This window comes from Hirundo rustica, chromosome 21, assembly GCF_015227805.2.
Source record: "Hirundo rustica isolate bHirRus1 chromosome 21, bHirRus1.pri.v3, whole genome shotgun sequence".
Lineage (NCBI taxonomy): Eukaryota > Metazoa > Chordata > Aves > Passeriformes > Hirundinidae > Hirundo > Hirundo rustica.
The window spans coordinates 8,392,759-8,411,237 of NC_053470.1; the positions used below are offsets into that span (position 1 = coordinate 8,392,759).

The window sequence follows — 18,479 nt, forward strand, 5'->3', positions numbered from 1 at the left end:
TTCCACATATTGTATGTGTCTTGCTCCTATGAATCCCATATCCCCTTCTGCCATAAATATTTCATAAAATATTCAAAGCCAGTCCACAGCCAAGTAATAACAAATGTCAAATGACACATTAAGGAGATTCATGGCTATTTTAAGTATGAATTTTATGAAAAAGCCCAACTTGCTGTGGTCACTGTTAGGAATTGATTTTAGCAAGAAAAATACTCAGCAAATAATGTCAGCACCTTTGCTGTCACTTTGTAATGAGAGGAGTATTAATAGAGATTACTCAGAGTACTTGGTGGCAGGCAGCACACACGATGGTCTGCTCAGCTCCCTGTGTGTGAGCCAGATTTCCAGAGGCCTCATTCCAGACTGCTCTAGTAAACTGAACTATTTCTGTTTATTTTGGTGGGCTTTCCATACTGCTGCACTTCAATGAGCTTTCAAAGTCTCCAAAACCTGAAGACCTGGATGCTTTGTTGGAGTTCCCTTTATTGCCACTGGCTCAAAGACCTTCTTTCTCATTCTCTCCCTCTAGAAAAGTTTTGTCGTGTTTTGGTTTGGTTTTTTGTGGTTTTGTGGGTTGGGGTTTTTCTGTGTGGTTTTTTTTTTTTTTTTTTTTTTTTTTTTTTTGGTGGTTGGGTTTTTTTTGTGGGGTTTTTTTTTTTTTTTTGGTGGTTTTTTTTTTTTTTTTTTTTCCCCTTTATGCATGAAGAAAATAAGAAGCAGCAGGAGTAATCAGGCTCATGTTTCCCCAAAAATGTGTTTTTATCAATCTGCAGTTGTGGTGGGAGGTGGGAGAGGGTGGGAGCTGTGCAGGTGATGAGATGAGGGTGTGGCCAAGGCATAAATACAGATGACCCAGCTGAGGGGTGGGGGCAGTTTGTGGAGGTGGAGTGCTGGCTGGCACAAAGTGGGTGAGCTGCTGAAGGTGGGGACTTTGTCAAGCACAGCCTCATGGAGACAGCACCTCAGCGATGTGCAGAGCAGCTCACAGTGAGTTCTTTGGGGAGCACAACCACAGGTGTGAAGGATGGGTGAGGAAAAGCTGATATCTGGGGTAAAGGGGATGGGTGCTGTGCTGTGTCTGTGTTTTCCTGCTCAGAGTTTTAGATCAGCACTGCAGCACCTCCTCTCAGCCAGGCAGTGCTGATGGTGCTGGCCCCAGAGAAAGCCATGGCTGTGCTTTAGAGCAGAATGGCCTCAGCAGGGGAGATGGTTGTTCTTGTTGTTGGAGTTTCTCAGCTGCAGGGAACTGAGGAGGTGCCAGGGCTCAGTTCAGGAGCTCTGGGCACAGCTGAGGGCAGGGAGCTGGATCTGGACTGCTCAGCTGTGTGGTGTGAGTTGCTCCAAGCCTGGTGAATGGGTTTGTGATGGGTTTGCTCAACCTGTAAAATGGGAATTTAGAAGCTGGGGAAAGGACAATGGCTCTCTTACCTCATTAATACTGACAATGTTGCAGAGGGATGGGTTTGTCTCTTTAAGCTAATTGGACTTTATTTTCAGATGTGTATCTACTGTATCTCTGATGGGGTGGGGCAGTGCCCTTTGATTTCAGGCTAATATAATATAATATTGGTTAAGTTATCCTTGTGGTTATAAATAGCTGTGTTAATGAGGATATCATACTGGGAAGCTGCCTTTCACCCTTAGCAAAGTGTCTCCTTGCTGGACAGTGACTGGTTTGTGTCTTCTGTTCCTAAATCTCTGCTTCATATTGCGTTTGCTTATCTTGTGATTAAATACAACTAAATACAGGGAATATTATTAAGTTCCTGCATTGTTTTGCCACAGGATTTGTTGAATTTTTTTTCTTATGAGTGGCTATGTGCCCTGTGCAAGGCTGGGCCCTTACCTGCAGCCTGTCATTTTACCCTTCTTACACCCTGAGGACACTCAGGATGTTTAAAAGTGTGCAAAGATTTGTTCCTAATTGCTTTAGTTGCTTCGTGTGTTGTACCCTAGATTCTTCATGTCTCTAACAATGCAACAAATGAGTACCTAGAATGATGGAAAATGTTCTGTTCTGAGTTGTCTATTAATATTGCAGAAATAAGACTGTATTCAAGAGATGGGGTGAGCTGAGCAGGCTGTGAGGAGCCAGGAGAAGGAAAACTCCTGGTAGTGCAGACCACTGTGGCAGTGACCTGAGGGTGAGCAGGGAGCCCACATCCTCTGCTCCTCAGCTAATCCAGCAGCGTGGCAGGAGGGAATGGCTCATCCAGGCTGTATTAACTCGTGGTGCCATCAATTATGGGGTGGAGTCAGTCGAGCAGACAAGGGCAGCCACCTCTTAGATTTCCCCATCATGATTCAGCAGACCCTGTCTAATGAACTCCCTTTGTCAACGCGGATGAATTAATTCAGCTCTCTGAGCCACGGGAGATGCTGTTACAGTTCTCTCGTGGTGTCTCTTGCTTTCACCAGCAATCCTCAGGACAGGATTCATTATTAACACTGAGTACTCTGGAGACTGCTGAATTGAATGAGTATTAAAAATATGAGTTAAATTATCAGAACGCTGTGATAAAACCAGTCATGGAAATGGGGTTGATGTGGAACTCAGGAATAGAACTCCACATAGCACAATCAAACTTACTGTCTGCTTTAAACATATTTGTACTATAATGCTTTAAGCAAATATGAAAACGGCTTGGAGACTCCTGCTAAGCCCAAACACGCACATTTTACAAAAACAGAATTATTTGTCAATGTAAGAAATATTTTGACCGGCAGTTTTGTGTAATTGCTTTTCCAAAGTTTTCCTGGTCAGGGAGAGTGAAGCAGTTGATCCCAGCAAAACACAAACAGGTGGTTTGCTTCTGCAGGTTTTCCCTGTGGAGGCCAGCACACTTTCCAAGTGCTTTTTGCTTTCTGTTTGAGAAGCTCTTTAGGAGTGTCCAAACGCTCAGGGAAATGATCCTGAAAACCTCTGGTAGTTTGAGGAGAGTGGTTTGACTGACTGACACTTTTACAAGGAAGGGCCAGCTGAGAGGCTGATTTATATGTAGTGTAAACGTTGTGGTGTTACAGCCCTGTCACCCTGTAATTGCAAGAGCAGCTCTCCTGTTTTATGTTGTCTCTTCACTGCGTGTTTCTCCCAGCAGTGCTGTTATCAGAAACGAGTATCGGGCTCATCTGGTGGCAGAATCCATCTCCAGTTTGGGTATTTGTTCACTGAGGTGTAATTTTTGCTCTCACAGCTCCCTGCAGCAGTTCCTTACTGGCATTCCAACTGCTTATGTTGAACGCACTAAAAATATCATTGCCACTGTGTGATATAAATTGCTAATTAATGCTTCTTGAGATCAGTGCTTGATGGAGTGGCACAGGGAGTGTGCAAGCTAAAAAGTGCCAAGCTCTGATGTTTCCTGGCACTCCAGTTCTTGACATGGCCCCTTCTAATGCCATCAGCCTTCCTTTGGATGCAATAGAGATCTCCATCACAGACTGCACCTGAGTGACAGAGCCAGCTTGCTGGTGAGGGTCCTGTGTCGAATTTGAGTGGGGTAAAACAGCCAGGAGCTGCTCTTTTCCCCCACTCTGCGTTCTGCTAACAGCTCGCAGCTGTGCAGGGTGGGAGGCAGGTCTGCAGGACACGAGCAGATTCCCTCTGCAGCTGGAACCACTGGAAAATGCTTTTGCTGGGGCTCTTTGGATGAATGGATCTTATGTGCTGTGGCAAACAAAATTTAAAAAAAAAAATCAGGTTAATTGGAAGTCTTTTGGTTAAATACATTGTGATTTACAGTTTTTTTAAGTAAATCAGTAATGTATTTTGGCCATAGCATCTGACATGTTTAAGCCATATAATTCAGCACGTGTTTAGAGTTGAAATTCCCTACTGATGTTTCAGAATAATCAGGCATTCTTGTCTGGGATTTCTTCCCCCATCCCCTCTCTTTCTCCCCCCAGCAAAACCTTCAAATTTTTCTTTTACGGAAATAATGGAAATTTTTGGGCTATTCCTAGTGCTTGCCTCTCAGCTGCTGTTCTCTGCCCCCGACAGGGTGATTTTTCTGCTGCCTTTGATTCACCCATTGTTCCAGCTTCCTGCAAGGCGAGAGACATTCAATGGATAGGGCTCCGGGAGGCAGGGATTTCATTTCAAGCAGTTCTCAAGTTTTGTGCCAGAGGTTGCAGTGCACAGGGAAGGAAGTGTGTGGTATGAAGACATTGCTGTAACTGTCCTTCCCTGGTGCAGGCAGGTTTTTACTCCACGACATCCCCAAACAGACAGGGAGTGAATCACGAGGGTTTTTTACATAAAAGGCAAATGTCAAGTTTGGTCCAAGGTGCCTCACGGGACTGAACTTAATTCCTCTGCACTCACAGCTTTTCTGTGCTGGCTTTCTCTTCCCTTTTCCCTGCTCTGCAGCATGATGGGAACAAGCCAGGGCTTTCTTGGAGCTGTGTGAGCACAAAGTGGCTGATGTCTGAGCGAGGTCTTGAACTGTCTCATAGAGTCCTGGCTCTGAAAACACCTGAGAATTCCCAATTTCAATACCCTGAGGTGTTATTTTGAGAGGCTGGGAGTGTCACTCCCCTCACTGCTAAAGATGTTGCAGGAATTAGCACACACTCAGCATCAGTCACCTGTCTCAGGACACGGTGATAAGCAGCACAAACCTTTTTATAGCCAGTAGCTGCAGCTCTTTTGTTTAATCATTGCTTAATAACCATTAGTCGTTTCAATCTACTGCTTAATTTAAACTCTGGAGTGATTTCCAGTTTAAAGCACTGTTCAAAAATCAACTTTATAATTAATTCTTTGGATACTTCTGGGTAAAAAAGTAATACTGGGAGGCATCACAGATCCCTTCTAGGGATTAATGCTATCTCTGATAAGTGTCAGGCATACAGACGATTTTACAACCTCCGTGCTTTCTTCAGACGTGTGCTATTGATTATTCCATCGATGGCTGCTTCCCAGCTGAGGCTCGTTATTCTGCACAGCAGAGGCTTGTTTGTGTTTAGTTAGGGATGTTTGACCTGTGATTGCACTATGACAAATAGAGGAGCGAGAGATTTAAAAAGAAAAAGCAGGAAAGCCTGAAATTAAGAGCAGTTGTATACTTTTGTCCCTCTTCAGATGACTCTGGTGAATATTTATACGTGGCTCCTATAAGTGTGTGGCCTTCGTTGGATTAAAGATTAGATAAACTGGAAATGCTTAAGTTTTACATTGCTTTTAGTGAATTAAGGAATTCAAAAGTAGTGGATAGCACCAGCCACCATTACTAATGGGAGACTGAGCCTGTTCTCTCTGTTCAGCTTGCCTGGCCACTTCTCCATCACCAAATCTGTCATTTTTCCTGTGCGCTCTCTCTGCCTGGCAGCCCCTGCCACAAAACCCCGAGTTCCCCAGGACCAGCACTGAGCAAATGATCCTGTGCAGAGCTGGGCTGTGGCTGGGAAAGCTTGTGCTGCTGGTGCTGCCCTCCCTGTCTATCCACCTGTTCAGAATTTACCAGAGAGAGGCACTTTTCTAACAGTCATGCAGTTTTGAGAAGTGCAGATCAGCTTGTAAATGAAAAAAAGTAGAAAATATCGCTTGAGTGTAATAATTTGAACTGCTGCGCTTTTTTTCCCCCCAAACTGCTCTGATAATTTTTACAGCAATACCAATAAATCAGAAGTCTTTCTTTCATTTCAATAGCTTAAAAATATTATCAGTCTGGCAGTATTTGAGTGATGCTGCATTATCTGGCTTTGTGCTTAAGTGGTGTTACAGTGTCAGCAGAGTAGTTTTTAGAGAATTTCTCTTTACAGCACTCCAGCTTCTCATCTTGAAGTGACATTAGAGACCACTGAGCAAGAAATTCATCAATATAAGTAGGCACCACTCGCTGAAAAGATAGTACCTACTCTTACCTTGAGAACTTTTAATCATCCATCTCCCATGCTCAAACTCGCTATCACTTAATTAATCTTCCCAGTTTCACCGAAACCTCAATGGTTCCTGAGGAAGCGCTGGGAACAGGGTGGCTCTGATGTGTGAAAGCTGTCCTGGGAGGAGGCAGGAGGCTCCAGGAGCTCTTGGAGCACTCCCAGGGACACAGCAGGGCTGCTCTGCTGGGAAAATGGGAGCAGCAGTAATTCAGTGATCCCCTGGAGTCAGAGCTGAGAGGAATAGTTGCTCCTTGTTACCATCTGGAATTGCAGAGCTTTACTGTCACAACCCCCAGTTGCACACCAATTGCCAGTCTGTTATTTTAATAACAATTTCACTGCTTTTCAGGTCTGCCCTGCTCAGTCTGAGGCCCCTGGGCTCCAATCCATACCCTGAAGCACCCTGATTGCCCTCAGTTCTGTGGTGTTATTTTCCTTTGGTTACTCTCTTTCCACCACTTGCCGATTAAGATCTCCTTGGAGGTGGCTGTGGTTGTTCCAAGTGACCCATTGTGGGCTCCCTCTGTAATTTGTCTTGCCTTCAGCAGAGAAATGCCAATTCCCTTAGAGTACAGGTGGTACATAAATCATTCAGTGGGATCCCTGGGAAGATCCAATAAAATCAAACCCGGAGGGTGGGAGATGGCGTGAGGCTCCAGGCAGCCTTGCGGGGACGTTTACCACGTGGTGGGATCCAAACTGAGCTGCAGCTCTGTCAGACCTTGGACTGGCTGGCACCTGGAGGCTCTGGGTTTGCTTCTGACAAGCCTCTAGTGTCAAACATTCTCTTTTAAACACATCTGCATGTGTTGTATCATTACAAAAGGTCCTGGAGGAGCAGAGCTTCAGGCCAGCAGAAATCTCCAGGTCATGTGCACAGATCATCTCAAACTCAGGGAGATGCGAAAGTTCACATTTCAAGGTAGTTTAATGAGTCCATCTGCTCGTCAGGTCTTGAAATATGGGAGTTCTGTTCACTTTATAACTTTGGGTTTTCCAGTTATGTGGATAATAAATGTGTTGAATAAGACAATGGTCTGGCTAAAAAAACCCCTATATTTAATCCAAAGTATGCTCAGATTGAATTGATTTACATACATAGGTCATGGTGTTAAAACTGACTTTTTTTTTTTAATAAACTGAGCACAGGTCACTTAGACATCTTGTTTGTTTTTCAGAAGTCATCTGTGAACCTCTGAACATAATCTTTAAACCTTCATCAATTAAAAAAAAATCCTAATCCTACTTTATTGACCCTTACAGGGAAAAAATTCTGCGCTTTTTTTTTTTTTGCTAGCTGTGAGGAGTTGTATTTTTGTCCCAATTCCTTTAATCTGGCTTGCCTATTCTGAAATTTGGGTCTTAATTTTGAAATTTGCTTGCCCATATTTATTTCTGAACTCATAAGGATTTTTTGAGGAAGTCCATGATTTTTGTTAGCATTCTGCATTCTGGTGCTATGATCTGGGTGCACAAAAGAAGTCAAAGGCTTTGGCTATAATTAATCTAATTATCTTCTCTGTCATATTAGGGGTGATTAGAAACAGCATCACTAATACTTATGAGAAAACATTGGTAGAAAATCGGGGTAGAAACCAGAATTAAACTCTCCTCTTAAGAGATAATACTCTGTTCCCTGCTTCACTCTACATTTTTGATTAGTGTATTTGCAGTCACCTCGTGTTTCTGTGCAGCTCGAGCTTGGATATCAGCCAAGCTCAATCTGAACCTCTCTCCTGGCTTTGGGAAAATGTAAAGTGAGCACATGCATCCATTAGGAGAGAAGAGCCCTTCCTTGGGGAGGGATGGACCTGGGCCAGGCAGAGTTAAATGTCTGACCTGGATAACTTGGAATGTCAAGTCTACTCCACGTTCACCTCCAGCCAAAAGTTTAATGTGAGGTGATGCCATTTATAGATTTTTTATTTTATTGAATCCCCCTTGTCTCCTGCTGTTGTTATGCACACAGGCAGCACCTACTTGACGTGACACCATAAATAAAAGGATGTTTTCAGGGAGGGGTGCTTGCAGTTTTTTGGGATGGAGCAGCACCACTGGGGCAAGGGCTGTTTTTGGGAGGGCTGCTGTCCTGTGAGCCTGCTCAGGGTGCTCAGAGGCTACTGGTGCACCCAGGGCCATGGAGCTTCTGGTTGTTCCAAGCAGGGAAAATGTGGGAACTAAAAAAGCAGAGCACTTTGACAGCCTTGTAATGAGCTCACATGGATAGAGGTTGGAAACAGAGTTGAATTTTAGGCCTTGAAACATTTGGAGCATGGAAAGTTTCTGAGCTGCAAAAAACACAGCACAAGCAGCTGTTGCATGCTGTAAGGTGTATGTGCAGTGTTTAGTGACTGGCTCAAGTAGATGTTTGTGAGCTTTTAGCATTGGCCTGTTGGCTAAAGAACTTGTTAAAGGCCTTGGAACAAAGAGAACTTTGGCTTCTGTTGTTATGGCTGAGTTTTACCATTTTTTGTGTCTCTGCCTTCAGTGAGACTGACAATGGAATAAAAAACTCATGGAATGCCTCTGGGTCTCCCCAACCCATTATTGCAGATTAAATCCAACAAAAAACACTGATTAATTGTTAGGAGTTATTGAATAGCTTGGTGTGAGTTCTAGCTTCTCTCAAGAAAGTGTGGTGAAGTTCTGGCTCTCTTTGTGTGCTGAAGCTGATGGTAGCTGCCTGCAAGAGAGAAGGGAAGTGTCATCCAGCACTCCATCTGCTCCTCTCCAGCAATCAGTAGAATCACTGCGTGCTTTAGGGTGGACCATCACCTTCCAGCAGGGCTGATTGCTCAAGGGCCCATCCTTTCTGGCATTAACCCCTTCCAGGGCTGGGGCACCCGCAGCTTTGTGTCCCCTGTGCCAGGGCCCCCCTCTCTCACAGGGAAGCGTCCTCCCTGCCAGCTAATGTAAGCCTGCTCTCTGCCAGCCTGAAGATGAACGCTATTTCCTGTGGCGCTTTCCAAAGTGGAGTGACAGTGTGTTCCCCTTGAGCACTGGCCCCTGTGTGTGGGTGTTGTGTGTTCTGGCAGTGTGTGTGAGGGCACAGCACGGCTCCCTCACACCCGAGGGCTCTGCTGGGGTTCCCAGAGCGCACCAAGCAGTGCATCCCCTGGGCAGCCCTGCTCTTGGCGAAGTGTGTGAGCCCAGCTGTGGTGCTCTGCCCTGGCACTGCTGCTCCGTGTGCCCTCCCTCTCTTGGCACAAATTCTGAACGTTCTCAGCTTTAGCTCTGAATTCTCCATCCACTGTAAATGAGTTCAAGGCATCTTCTTTCCACTGCTGCAGTTCCCCCCATCAGACAATGCTTCAGGACTTTAGAACTCACATCATTTAACCTTCTGTCAGCTCATCTTTGTTAGAGAGCTGGAAATCCTGGGCTCTCCTTGGGGTTCTCTTGATTAGATTTTGCATTCACTTGCTTTGAGCTAAATGATACTCTGTGCTACCAACAAAACATCAAAACATCACTGAAGTCAATAGTGTTATGCTTGCTTTCTCTTTTTTTTTAATGCACATCTGAAAGTCCCAACAGGCAAAGAGAAAAGGAGATGCTGTGCCCTGCGGTCCACAGCTGAATAAAAGCTGCTGCTTTGGAGCTGCAGTGGCTCATTGCCAAAACACAATAAAACTGAAGGACATTAAAAAATTGGCAGATTATACATGTTTGAAGTATTCCTTACATAATTTCTCTTTGTCTTTGAATGATTTCCCCGTTGACCTCAGATAAACATTCTTCTGTTTCTTAACTGGGCAGCGTAAGAAGCGTTTCTTGAGCACAGATTATGAACGCACACTTTTACTTTCAAGAAATTACTGAATCAAGGCCATCTGAAGTTATTTATTTAAGTGTGACCATTTCAACACCTTTGATGAAGCTCTTCCTCCAGACATCATAGGTGCTGCTTTAGAGAGCTGCAATGCACCACTGAGAAACTTAGTGGATATTTCTATGAAATAGAAATATACAGAGAGAGATTTTTAGAAATCAATTGAAGATTTTGGGGCACAATTCCAGCTGATCTGAAGGGGGTAGTCTCTTTGCTACTCTACACTGTGACCTTAGTGCAGCTATTGAGAGCTAAGAAACCTTAAATATGTTCTAGTATCTCTGTGTTGTTCCAATAATCTATTTCCTTTTAGTTTATAGATAGCTGCCTACTTAAAAGAAATCCCAGGAATAAACCAAGCAACCAAAAAACAACCCTACCAAAAAAATAGTGAAATGTCACCACTGAGAGCAGGGCTTGGACAAGTTAAACTCTTCATGATGTAGAAAAGAATGTTAGGATTATTCACACATATGCACGCACAGAATTTATGTGGTTTTTTTCTGTTTTTTTTTAATTTTTTTTTAAGCTTTTGACTCCCTGAGATGAAAGTATTTCCAATACTAAGCCATTATTTTTTGTGGTATGGGATGGGGTTTCAAGCTGTACTACTGATGCTGAATCCAAAATCTCTTCCTCAGCTCAAGTAACAAGGGAAGATGCCTGAATAATGCTTATAACAATTCTTCCCTCATGTCAAGTGTATGTGAAAGATGAGTAAAGACCTCTGTGGCACCAGCACTGGTGTCACTGGGGAAAATGAGCCTGTCATTACTAATGAGCCAGAAGGAATCGCTCTGAAAGCAAATCCTGCTCAGCCCCTGGGCAGGCAAGCTGCTAGTAACGGGAAAGGTTTTGAAAAACAAGCAAACAAACAAAAGCCCCGAGGCTGCTGTGTTCCTCACTGCCCTGCCAGGTCAGGGTGAATCTGCTGGATCTTCACCTGGCAGACCCGAATCCTTCCTCATCCAGTGAGGTCCCCCTGCTCTGAAATTAATAAGAAAGTTGGTGGGGTTTTTTTAACCTTTTTTTTTCCCTCTTTTTTTTTTTTTTTTTTTCCCAGATAAGTTTTGTTGATCTATGTGTTTTTATAGTCTGGTTGAAATGAGGAAATTTGGATAGCACGTTTTAGAAGGGTCAATTGTTTCATCACCTTCCTTTTCCCAAAGGGATCTCTCTGAGGTGTTATTTGTGCTTTAGAATAGATGAGGTTTTGTGTTTTCATGGCATGTTTGCTATTACAAGGGCAAACTGGTGTTAACCAATTGACAGACATAATAATGCACCTTGAAGAAGGCACACAACAGGTGGGATGTGTCTCGGATGTGAGGAGCGGGTAGCCAGAGAAGCCACCAGCTCCCCTTGGCTGGTGTCACTGAATGCAGGTTTCATCATAACTTTGATCTCCCTGAACAACAGAGTGAATAGCTGCTGTCCCTTTTTCCAGTGGACCCTGCATTTGGCAGATTTTTAGTATTGCAGTCTTCATGCTGAAGGGAAATCAATATCTGAAGAGCCAGTTGAGTTGAGAATCTTCTGTGGAGGCTGTCCCTAGATTTGATCAAAGAAGGTGCCCAATTATTGGGAAAGCCTGCTGTTAAAAACAAGGCTTATTCTCTTTTTATAGGTAAAAGGGTTTTTTTTTTTTTCCTTTTTGCCCTTCAACACAGGACTCTGAACTTTCTGTAATTATTTAACAGTGGAAATTGGCCTCCAGCATTAGATCAGGAAATATCCTGGGACACCTAGTTAGTCCCTCAGCAATGGGTAGTTTGTGAGGAGGAAATAACATGCTGATTTGCAGTTATAATTGAGGAAAATTGCTCGAGAGGATTCTGACAGTACAGAAAATAGGCCAATTAGTTACTCAGCTCTGATCCTCCTATGATTCATGATTGCTTCAATTTAATTTTGCTGTCACTTAGGAAGCAAGGTTAAGAATAGATTAGCTTCTTTTAGACACCTCTTAGCTTACTCCTGCCTGGGTTTGGGGAGGTAGGTGGACAGAAGAGTGTGAGATCGTTTCTTTTTTCCTCTAAGATTGTATGACTTGAGCCTAAAAATCAGACTTTCTCAATGTTCCCCTTAACACTTATTCATCATGGATCTATTCATGAAGATTAAAACCTTCACAAACAAACATTTCTTTCTTTTTTTTTTTTTTTCAAAGACAAAATGTACCCTACCGGTAAGTTAATAACATTCATGCTGTTACCTTACAGCACTCTACAGTAATCAATATTAAATAAAAACAACTTCAAGGGAAAAAAAAAAATAAAATCACAACTCAGTAAATCAGCCACAGGGAAGATTGTACTGCTCACCCTTGAGCAGCACCCAAAGGCAAGGATGCAAGTTTGGAGACCTTAAAATGGCAGTGGAGCACCCAAAAGGCAGGCTGAGGACAGCCCTCCCTGTCACCCCTTTTGAAACTGTGTTGTGTTCACTGCTCGATAGATGTAGTGTTGTTCTTAAGCACACAACAGCTGGAATCCTTGCCATCTCATTTATTTCATGAATTTCTTGAACAAAATTAGATGTTTCCTTAGGAGAATGATGAATCACTCAGCTGCTTCCACTGGAGAAAACTGCACTGTCACAGTAATGGTTTCTTTACAGAAATTAAATGCATCACAAAGACCAAACTTTTTTTTTTTTTAAGTTTTTCAAGTCTGCTTTGCAAAGAGAACAGAAGTGTTGGGCAGTATGTTCCCCTCTGTGGGCACAGACCAAGCGTGGGATATGATTACACAATATACCAAATCAGCGTGTTTGTGGGGCACATCTAACAGCCAGAGAAAAGAATTTTAAAACAAATGCAAAATCAAAGGAAAGCATTTTAAAACAAATGCAAAAACAAATCCTGAAAAGCACAACGTTTGTGTGAGAGCTGGGCTCACTTAAGTTGTTTGCCACTGCCCAGGACAGACAGGAGAGTGTTAAATTGGCAGAGCCCTGTGTTTTATACCCCTGCAGACAAAATGCATTGCTTCTCCAGTGCAGCAACACAAATCACTTGCACGCACAGGCTGCTGCTCTTAAATTCCAAGAGCTCTCAGGAGCTGCGTTGTGTTAGCACAGGAAGAGGAGCACGTGTCTGGTTTTGTGGAGGGGGAAAAGGGATTTTATTTTTGAGCGGGCACATTTTACCTACTGAGTTCAGATAGCTGCGGTTGTGTGGAGCCACTGTCATGCACAGTGAAGGTTTAATTTTGGACTGAGCCAGGCTCCCCTCAGATGTGTCTCAAATGCACTTTTCCTGGGGTCTCATGGAGCTGATGTCCGCCCTTTGCAGGGAACAGACACTGGGAATTCCACTCGCAAATCAATGGATGTGTGCACAGAGCAAAAGCAAGAATCAAAAGGAAAATAATACCAGCTGGAGCTTTATTTAGTTAAGGACATGTTTGGATTTGACAGTGTAAAGGGGTTTTTTGTAACAAGTACCATTGTTTCTTACAGTTCATGCGATTTCCATTGACTTATTCTATATGCTATATAATAAAAGTTAAGGGGTAGAACAAAAACAAGTTGCAGTTTGGAGCAAGTTAATGGTATTTCATTAACAAACTGTAAATAGTAACAGCATAAGCTAGATGTGAAACTGCTTTCACAGGCCATAAATGCTTAATGTTTATTACCAATAAAAGTCAAAGGAGCATTTAGCAAAGCAGTTTACCAAACAAACATTAAATACTATAATGCATTAGATTCAGTGGACAGAATCAGGTTATTTAATTAACAATGAGTAATCCGTTAGGGCTTTATTCACCACAAATAATCTGCAGCTTCAAGCATTAAAAGAGCTCATGGAAGCTGTGTAGGGGTGGAAGAACAACCCAGAGGTGCCAGATGCAGAAACCCCAGCGGGTGAAAAGTTCACATTTGCTGTTTCCACACTGCCTTCTCCTTGCTCATGCAGGTCTACATTACCTGCCTTTCTGATAGCTTTAGTAATCTGGAGAAAGAACAGTGGAAGTCTTTTTAAGAGTAATTATTTCAATTATGTTCTCAGTCATGTTCTTCTGATGCAAGGCATTGAGTTCATCTGAAAAAAAAATATGCAACAAGTGACTAAAACTCAGGGATAGAGTCTCTCCAATTAAACAGTGACATAAAATGAGCATTTAGGTTGGGCTATGATGCTTTCAGAGTCAAAATGAGTCACTTTGGACTGGTGACTTTGTATTTCAATTGCAGCACATGTAAGAAACTGTAGAACATAATGACCTTTGTTCACAATAATATGGGACCAAAATTGTGCTGAGGCTTTTGCATACCCTGACTGACCAGAAAAATGGGGATCTAACAGAAATAGTTCACAAGAACATTCATTTGCAGGTTCTTAAACATGTTCCTTTGTGGAGAATTCTGCCCTGAAATGCCTTTTTTTTTTTTTTTTTTTTTTTTTTTTTACCCTGTGTGTGTTGAAACTTCATGTCTGTTTTAGCCTTGGTGTCCAACCTAAAGCTGACATCATGTCAAGTGAATCCCACAGGACCCTGGTTTGATAACCGGTGGCAGATAGATCTGCTCAATGCCTCTCGAGGGTAGGCTCATTCAAATAAATAGATTACGATTTTTCAGCATTGGAAACCTGGCCAATTTAACAACATGGAAGACTCGTGTGGGTTGCAACAAAATCAGACTTAAGGCTTGGAACCATGAAGCTGTTTCAGAAGGTAAGGCTGGCTGTGTGTGCTGAAATTTTACAGGTGAAAGAGGTGATGGCTCTCGTAGTGATTGAACAGGTCTCAGGGTAAGAGTGGGACAGATGCAGCTGCTGTGAACTTCATAACTGCAGAGTTTGGAGTCTTATTTCACAGTCTTCCCTTTGATAGCAGTCTACAACCATAATAATCATGTGGCTAATGTTCTGTAATTCAATTACTGCACTGTTGTGAGCATTAACAATTATGTACCAGATCTGAAACGCAGTGGGACAAACTGGCAGCGTTCATATTTCAGTTAGTTACAGCCTATTGCATAATTACTACAGATAAGTTACTGTTTAATCCATAGCAACACCAGGAATAAACTACAACAATAATTATGTGGTTAATGCCACTTCTTGAAATGAATAAAACATACAAATCCAAAATTATTGTGAGGTTACAGAGGACCTGGTCTAAGAAATGTGTTCTCGTTCTTCAAATGAATTCAAGTTGTTACCAGCTTAGGTTTGTGCTGTTTCCATTTCAGATCTTCAGTTTTGCTCAAAAAATTGTCATTAAAACATGCTTTGAAGCATTTTAATAATTTTAATTTTTTTTTTTTTTTTTTAGATTTACCATGATGTACGTTTTCCACTTAGAGCAGCACAGACTTACAGCTCCCACCATGGCTTTTGTTAGCATTAAATAACTGTGTTGGTTCACTGCTTTGGTCACTGCCATCACAATGAGAACAGCGGAGATTTGAGGCTGGGGTGGATTGTTGTCCTCAATCAACAAGTTACCACCTTCAGAAACTCCCATTTTTGACATCGTATCTCACTCAATGTCACAGTAAATTGCATGATTGATGTCCTGGTCTGTTTATCAAGGAACTCATGCATTCCCTTTCTAAAATCAATATTTAAGAATAAAATAGCCCTATGATAATTTATTTTATCAATGTAACTACAGAATCCCGCTTGCTGTTGCACCTGAAGAATTAACTCTTCACAGATTAACAAAAAGGCAGGATTGATGTAAGTGACACCAGGCTTGGCTGGCTCAGCATTACTCAGATTGGCTTTCCTCGTGCAAGAAACAGGGCAAAAATTAAACTAGTGACTTCTGCTGAGCAGTGTACAAAATGAAAGCCAAAGACATGGGGGGTGAGTTACTGTAGAGACCAGGAAAAGTACGTTTTCCACTTGGTTCTCCAGCCTGTGCTGATTTCAGCCATGGCAGTGTATTTTCCTTTTTCTTGATGGAAGAGCTAAAATGTTCTTCACTACCTTTAATGCTAAAGAAACAGCAATTGGAGTTCAAGTTGCAGTGTGTTTGAAAAGAGCATGAGTAACATTTGAATTTTTATTTGGACCTATTTTACCTCATCCCTGCAGAGCTGAGGGGTCAGAAGTACATCAGGAGCACTGGACATCCCTCTGCTCAAAGGAGTCAGCCCTGCCAGTCACTTCACTCGAGGTGTAAATATTTTTGGGGGAACTTTCTAGCTGTTTACCCAGTTCTCCTCGTCTGCTTGCATAAATTTGTGGTGGCAGCTGGAGCAGTTGATGAGTTGCTGGTGTTTGTTCTGCCCTTGGGCTGGAGCAGAGCACTGCTCAGAGGGTTCTGCCAACAGCACAGAAACTTCTGTCAGCACCAATGGCTCTTGAAAAGGATTAATTTCTTGTGCTGAGCTCTTCTGTTTTCCCAGGTTTAATACAAAATTGAATCCATCTGATGATAACATGTTGCTATGACCTCATTCTAAGGAAGGTATAATTTTATTAGGATTCATTATTACAGTATTTATTTTTCAATCCCTGTCTGAATGATGTAAATTGAAAGCACTCTCTTCTAATTTGCTCCCAGTCACAAGACAAATCCTGAGTGATCAAAGGGCATTTAAGTGCAAGTACAACTGCTGAAGGCATCAGCTTATTTTCAGAACCAGTGTGGAAGCACAAATACGTACAAGTAGTAAAACTCCCTTGATGCAGGAACATTCTCATATTCTTATATTTTCTTTACTGTGCTATCCTCAGCTTTTTTCTGATCTCACTTGTGATTTTAGCAAAAGCACTTCCCCCAGGTACGATTTGGAAAAGACAAAATTCTGTGCAAGGCTGCTTCTAAGTTAGACCAGAACTTAATCACTGACCTGAATAAAATCACGAGAGTCACAATGTCCTCCAACCTTTTCTTCCCTGAATTTAAATTCTTAACTGAATTTAACTTAAAGGGGCTTCAATTATATACTTGATTTTACATTTTAACTATACTAGATTAAACATTTTAACTGTAGGTCAGTGGGTTCATACAGAGTGCTACCTCACCACAGCAGCACAGTTATTGTTCTCAGTAAATGAGATTTGAGAAATATGCTTGTCATTGATACGTGGTTAGGATGTCACAGTCATCTAAGCTGCAGATGCTAAGGACTTTTGTTTAAGCTGTGACTTCTTTTGCAGAAATAAATAGATTTGAGGTGTTCCAATACGTCCTCATTTTGGATATTTCCCAAGTGCCTGTCAGCTCAGAGTCAACCTGTGACAAAATAAAGCAGAACTTTTATTGAAAACAAAGCCTGGGTAAAGTCCAATGTGGGAATCTATTCAACCTCTGAGCTCCCTGAAGTGCATTTTTCAGTCCTGTAGGTTCTGTCTCAAGCCCTATGTGACTGTCTCAGGTTGTGATCTCTGCTTAGGGGGTGAGAAGTCTGGTGACACCGGTTCCTCAATTTTCCAAGAAGAGACATGTCCCTTCCCATTTCTTTTAGCTTTTTTCCTAAATATATCTTTAAAAATAGCACAGCTAAAGAAATATAACCTTTGACAATTTTTTAAGTTATAATACTCTCTCATCCTAAATGAATCCAATAATATCAACTGTGATCTGATTTTTTTTTTTTTAAAGCTTAGTTTCAATCTTGTTGAATATTCTATTTCTTTTATCAGAGATGTCTTTATTTGGGATGTGGCTTTGCTGAAAATTATGGTCTTTACTTCTGAGTGCTCAAATTTTGTTTGATTTGCTTGCTAAATCTCAGAAATCATATAAAATTTTGTTAGAAAACACTATTTATGCCCAAAGTAGATATAAAAAACTTCAGAATGAGAGTTTAGACTCCGAAATCTCATCCTTGTTGTTATAACTTGCAAAGTGTAATTAAATACTTATTCAGTAACCAAACCAAAATCATCAAAGTTCGACATGCAATCAGGATTATATTGTTAACAGCTTATCCTGTGTGCTGGAAGGAATCATTTCACCATTCTCTTTGTCAGGACCTGTGTGATTAAAAGTTGGATGCGCACACATTGTTCCATCAGCAACGTGCACGGTGCCTTCCGAGCAACAGATTAAAGAATCTCCGTATTTTAAACACTTTTATTTTCCTTCACAATGGGAATGACATAATCCCCTCTTATCCATTTTAATAAGCTGTGCTTTATGCTGATCTGGCGAGCGAACGTTTGATAAGGATTATAGAAACGTGTTGCATTCATGTTAAACCACCAACATTGCACTTTGAATCCTGCTTCAATGAAGTGTGCAGGGACAGATGTATCTCCTCTCCTTGCCCATTTTCCAAAGCACTGATCCCTCATCTAAGACTGCTCCGCTGTAGCTTCCAATTCTAATTGATAATTGTGCCTATGGTGGCTGCCTCCCGGGCTGAGGGCTCCAAATGTTTGGCTCCTCGCTGGTGGTGGGAGGACAACGGGTATTTGTGTTCAGCCCGGTGTGGGCATTAGGTCATCTCCTGCTGGTAATGCCAGCAATGAGCCTCTGAATAATCTGCAGAGTAGCTTTGGGTTTGTGGGGGTTTTGGGTTTTTTTTTTGAGGTTTGTTTTTTGGTTGGTTGGTTGATTTGTTTCTGTGGTTTTTTCCTGTGGGTGCCTTGCATTGCTGCTCCTCAAGTGGAGAATTAAAAGTGAAGCTTGAGGAAGCACAAATGTCTTCTAAGTGAATCTGCTCTCTGACAAGGAGGGAATTCACTCATGGATGACCCAAATAATCCCTAGATTTCATTGACAGCAATCCCAGAGCTCCAGAGGCTCTTCTTGTAATAAGGGGATGCTGTAACATCCTTTACACAAATAAATTA

The 18,479-nt window shown here is 42.1% G+C and overlaps 1 long non-coding RNA gene across 2 annotated transcripts; it reads left to right on the forward strand.

Annotated features, from left to right (window-relative positions):
- Window positions 1-860: 860 nt before the first annotated feature.
- Window positions 861-16,952, forward strand: LOC120762053 (uncharacterized). 2 transcript variants are annotated; one of them, XR_005703807.2, is made up of 3 exons: window positions 861-1,015; window positions 14,166-14,397; window positions 15,001-16,952. It is a non-coding gene; the product is annotated as an uncharacterized LOC120762053 (long non-coding RNA). The 2 variants fall into 2 exon arrangements; XR_005703806.2 differs by having other exon boundaries at window positions 861-987.
- The last annotated feature ends 1,527 nt before the right edge of the window (window positions 16,953-18,479 follow it).